This window comes from Hylobates moloch, unplaced genomic scaffold (genome assembly GCF_009828535.3).
Source record: "Hylobates moloch isolate HMO894 unplaced genomic scaffold, HMol_V3 SCAFFOLD_21, whole genome shotgun sequence".
Classification (NCBI taxonomy): domain Eukaryota; kingdom Metazoa; phylum Chordata; class Mammalia; order Primates; family Hylobatidae; genus Hylobates; species Hylobates moloch.
This window is the reverse complement of record NW_026652296.1, coordinates 19,371,998-19,376,959: the sequence shown is the minus strand read 5'-3', so window position 1 is coordinate 19,376,959 and position 4,962 is coordinate 19,371,998. Positions and strand designations below refer to the sequence as shown.

The 4,962-nt window shown below is 52.9% G+C and overlaps 1 pseudogene; it reads right to left on the bottom strand.

The window, feature by feature from the left end:
- Positions 1-2,901: 2,901 nt before the first annotated feature.
- LOC116461584 (small nucleolar RNA U3) lies at positions 2,902-3,009 on the bottom strand (annotated as a pseudogene).
- Between the last annotated feature and the right edge of the window lie 1,953 nt (positions 3,010-4,962).

Sequence of the window (4,962 nt, the reverse complement as noted above, 5' to 3'; positions counted from 1 at the left end):
GGCCGGCGCTGCTCGCGGCTGGGGCCGCGGAGGGGAGGCGGGAGGCGGGCTCTTTGCGTATTAGCATAAACTTGGGGCCGCGCCGCTCGCCGCCGCCAGCCCCCTCCGCCGCCGCCAGCCCCACGCCCCAGCTCCGAGCGGACGGCCGAGGGGCCGCCTGCGAACAGGAGGTTCCGAAGGGAGCAGCCCCAGGTGGCAGGGGTGCAGGCCGCCGCGCCCTGGGAGGCCCCCCGAGCACACCACCCACTCTGTCGCCTGCGGGCACGGGGCGAGAAGCAGAGAAGCGGACCCCTGAGGCCAGCCTGGGCGTGGGCTCTCCAGGAGTCGCCCGCCCGCAGGATACGCTTGTCTTCAGAGTCCGTGTGAACCCAGGAACTGCTCTCCAGGGCTCTGGAGCCGAGATGGCTGTGTTTGGGGGCACACCATCACCACCTCCCCCGCCACCTCTTTGGAATAGGCCCCAGATCATCCCCGTTTGCTCGCTCTGCCTCCTGGCGCCATCATTGCCCGGGAACCTTAGTTTGATAACTCCGCTCACCTCTCCCCAGGCATCCTACTTCCCCCTTACCCAGCAACCTCTGCCACCTAGCCTGGTGGCCCGGTTGCACCTCTGGTTCTCTGGAGGCGCCTGTGTTGCTTCTCTGTCTTGGGTATGGGCTGCACCGAGCTCGAAAGGCCTATCACCGCCCCAGCCCAGCCAAAAGTGCTGTGCTTTTTGTGCAACTGAAGCTCTAAGCTGGCTGGTCAAAGAAAATCCTCAGGTCTTTCTCACAAGGCACTGCCGCCGTGAAGCCAGGCGTCGTCCACATTTTGCTTGTGAAGTTGACTCTTGGAACCCAAGACTTGGGTTTTATCGTCGTCCTCATTCAATATCACCTTGCTAACTCTCTAACCTGCACAGAGCCCTTCTGATTCTGTCATCAGAGCGGTACTTTCCTGGCCTTGTCTCATCCACACGGGTGGCTACAGCCTTCTGTGTCTTTGCCCCAGGAGCTGATAGGTGTGCAGAACGCACAGAACTCTGGGGCTTGCCTGGAGAGACCTCCCTCTAAATTGACCTTGAGATATGAATTAATGCCTTTTGGATAGGGCGATGGTTATCAAGGATACTGGAAGGGGCAGCTCTGAAACCCACATCTATTCCCTGCCCTTAGCTTTAGTGGCTTGTGGGTTCTGTGGGGCAGACACCTGACCCCAGCTAGGCCCATCCTGCTTTCTCCCAGGCTTTGGAATCAGAACACAGAAGCTGAAGGAATCCAGCTTCCAGGTGTAGGTTGTGTGAGTTTCTCAGGGCTGTGGTAACAGCCACAGACTCAGTGGCTTAATACACAGAAATGTATTCTTGCACAATTCTGGAGGCTAACTCCAAAATCCATGGGCCAGCAGGGCAATGCCCCCTCCAATGGCTCTGGGGAGAAGCCTTCCTTGCCTCTTCCAGCCACTGGTGGTTCCTGGCAATCTCTGGTGTTCTTTGGTCAAGAATTCGTTGTAGCAGCATCACTCCAGCCTCTGCTTTCCCTCCATGTATCCCTCTTCACGTGACCTTTTTTCTCTGTGATTGTGGTCTGTGTCCTTTCCTCTTCTTTCTGTTTTTGTTTTTTGAGCCAGAGTCTCGCTCTGTTGCCCAGGCTGGAGTGCAGTGGTGCGATCTCGGCTCACTGCAAGCTCCGCCTCCCGGGTTCACGCCATTCTCCTGCCTCAGCCTCCCAAGTGGCTGGGACTACAGGCGTCCGCCACGACGCCCAGCTAATTTTTTTTTTGTTTTTTGTTTCTTTGTTTTTTGTTTTTTTTTTTTTGGTAGAGACATGGTTTCACCATGTTAGCCAGGATGGTCTCGATCTCCTGACCTCGTGATCTGTCCGCCTCGGCCTCCCAAAGTGCTGGGATTACAGGCGTGAGCCACCGCGCCCAGCCTTTCTGGTTTTGTTTTTAAATTTGAGACAGGGCTGGGCGGGATGGCCCATGCCTGTAATCCCAGCACTCTGGGAGGCCGAGGTGGGTGGATCACCTGAGGTCAGGAGTTTGAGACCAGCCTGGCCAATATGGTGAAACCCCATCTCTACTAAAAATAAAAAAATTAGCCGGGCATGGTGGCGGGTGCCTGTAATCTCAGCTATCTGGGAGGCTGAGGCAAGAGAATCGCTTGAACCCTGGAGGTGGAGGTTGCAATGAGCTGAGATCATGCCATTGCACTCCAGCCTGGGTGACAAGAGCGAAACTCCGTCTCAATAAATAAATAGAAAGAGAGAGAGAGAAGAAAGAAAGAAAGAAAGAAAGAAAGAAAGAAAGAAAGAAGGAAGAAAGAAAGAAAGAAAGACAAGGTCTAGCTCCATCACCCAGGCTGGAATGCAGCCTCGACCTCCCGAGCTCAAATGATCCTCCTGCCCCCGCCTCCTCTGTAGCTGGGACCACCGTTATGCACCACCATGCACAGCTCATTTTTAAAATTTCTGTAGAGATGGGCTCTCACTTTGTTGCCCAGGCTGGTCACAAACTCCTGAGCTCAAGTGATGCTCTCACCTCAGTCTCCCAAATTGCTGGGATTCTAGGCGTGAGCCACTGCACCCAGCCCAGCCTCCTCTTCTTATAAGGACACCAGTCATTGGATGTACATCCCAACATAATCTCATCTCAAATGATTACATCTGCAAAGACCCTATTTCCAAATAAGGTCACATCCTGAGGTTCCAAATGTTCATGAATTTTGGGAGGGGCACAATTCAATCCACTACAGGGGCACTTGGCTGGTAATGATAGGAAAGATCACGAGAGCTCTGGGGGAATCATGGGAAATGGAGAAAGAGGGTGGTCAGGGGAGAGAGGGGCAGAGCCAGGGGCTGTGTGGTGAGTAACCATCTGGGGACAAGCTGTGACTTCCCTATCTTCTTCCAATAGTCCACCACTGGAGCAGGCTTGAATGGGTTTCTGATCCCAGCAACCAAATGTGTTCTACAGAGAGAAACTTCTCTAGTCATGAACTGTAGAAATGATCCCTGAAAGTATAGTCTTACAGCACCCACATGGTGCCTAAGACAGCCTTTCACTCTCCCTATAAAAGCACTGAATGTGCTATTATATTCTCCAACCTCTAAGAGAGATGTTATGAAACGTTTTGCTGAGGGCAAGATACACCATATCCACAACACGCTCTTGATCTTGTAACCACTGACTTTGAGCTTTTTAGGAAGTGAGAAACATCTGAGCCAGCTCCTCATCCTAGGCTGGGTGCTGACTGCTTGGCAGCATTGCCCAGCCTGGCTCTGGGGGGAACTCCCCCACCCCAGAGGCTGTGATCTTTGTCCAAGTGGTCCCATCCCTTCCTCTCACTCCCTTCCCCAGCCCCAGATGTGGGGCCCAAAACTCACAGGGAAGAGGCTGGACCCTGTTTGAGCTTGGAAATGTCCACGTCACAGGGTCTAAAAAGATAGCTGGACCCCACTTCCCCCTTTCCCAGGTGGCTGACATCAAACACCATGCTCCCTCTTTCACTGCAACAGTTTTGGGATCCAGGATCTGGGCCCCATTCTAGTGGGGGCGGAGGACCTCAGTACAGGGAGATGCTCGGGGTCTTGGCTGGATCAGGCCAGAGCAGGGGTCCCCCCATAGATGATGAGGCCACTTTGCATCTGCCAGACAGGAAGCCTAGGGAGGCCAGAAGCAGAGGAGGAAAGGAGGCAGTCATGTTCCTCTGACTCAGACTGGAGTTTCTACACCTGGATGGAAACGGGCCACACACGGGAGTGGGAGTGCAGTTTCTGTTCACAGGGACATGCACAACCACACCCAACCCATCTCCCATACCACTATCATGCATGTGCATGAGTTTTTCCTTTTGTACAGATGGGATCTCACTATGCTGCCTAGGCTAGTCTCAGACTCCTGGCCTCAAGTGATCCTCCTGCCTTGGCCTCCCAAAGTATTGGGATTACAGGGGTGAGCCCTAAGCATCCTGCCTTTCTTTTCTGTTCTTTTTCTTTTTTTTTTTTTTTTTAGAGATGGGGTTTCGCCATGTTGGCCAGGCTGGTCTCGAATGATCTGCCCACCTTGGCCTCCTAAAGTGCTGGGATTACAGGCATGAGCCACCACATCCGGCCTTTCCTTTTCTTATTGAGGGCCCAGCACATAAGAGTATTAAAAACCACACAAAGTTGTATGGGATGCAGTTCCCCTAAAAGAGACAGAAATAGAAAGCACTGAAGCTGCTGGCTTTCTGGTACAAGCTCTTCCTGCTGCAGGTGGACCCCTCCTGCACAGGGACCACAGCCGTTGAAGGCACCAGCCCTAAGGTGCAGCCCTTTGTCCCTGCCCATCTCCCCTACCCTCTTTTTTTTCTTTTTTGAGAGTGCACAGCTAGGCCTCCCTGCACACAGAACCACATTTGGAAGTTCTGTGCAGCAAGGCTCTTTGCCCAGGCTCACTTTTTTCTCCACATCATCACCATCAGCATTTTGATTATACCTGCACCATCATAAAAGGTTATACCAAATGCACATGAGCTTCTGGGGCAGGGGTTTGCACTGACCCCATCCAGCTAGGCAGAAGCAGGGCTCGTCCAGAGTCCTAGGGGGGATAGATGTGTAGCCTGGAGGTGAGGTCCTGGAAGAGTCCAGAAATCGTGGAAACTGGGCTCTGTAAAGCCTGGACGGACTTCGATTGAGTGAGAGTAGCTTGGGAACAGCTTAGAAATTGTGCAATGCTGATGGACTCTCAACATGGACATATGCAAACCAGATGCAACATTATGCAAATTATATACAAAATACATGCACAGGTCTCCCAACTATTGCAAATGCCAGATATGATCCTTGAGGACCCTAAGTTTAGCTGAGACCTATTGTGGGGCAGAGAGATCACCCTGGACTTGCCAGTTTTTTTTTTTTTTTGAGACTGAGTCTCACTCTGTTGCCCAGGCTGGAGTACAGTGGTGTGATCTTGGCTCACTGCAACCTCCGCCTCCCAGGT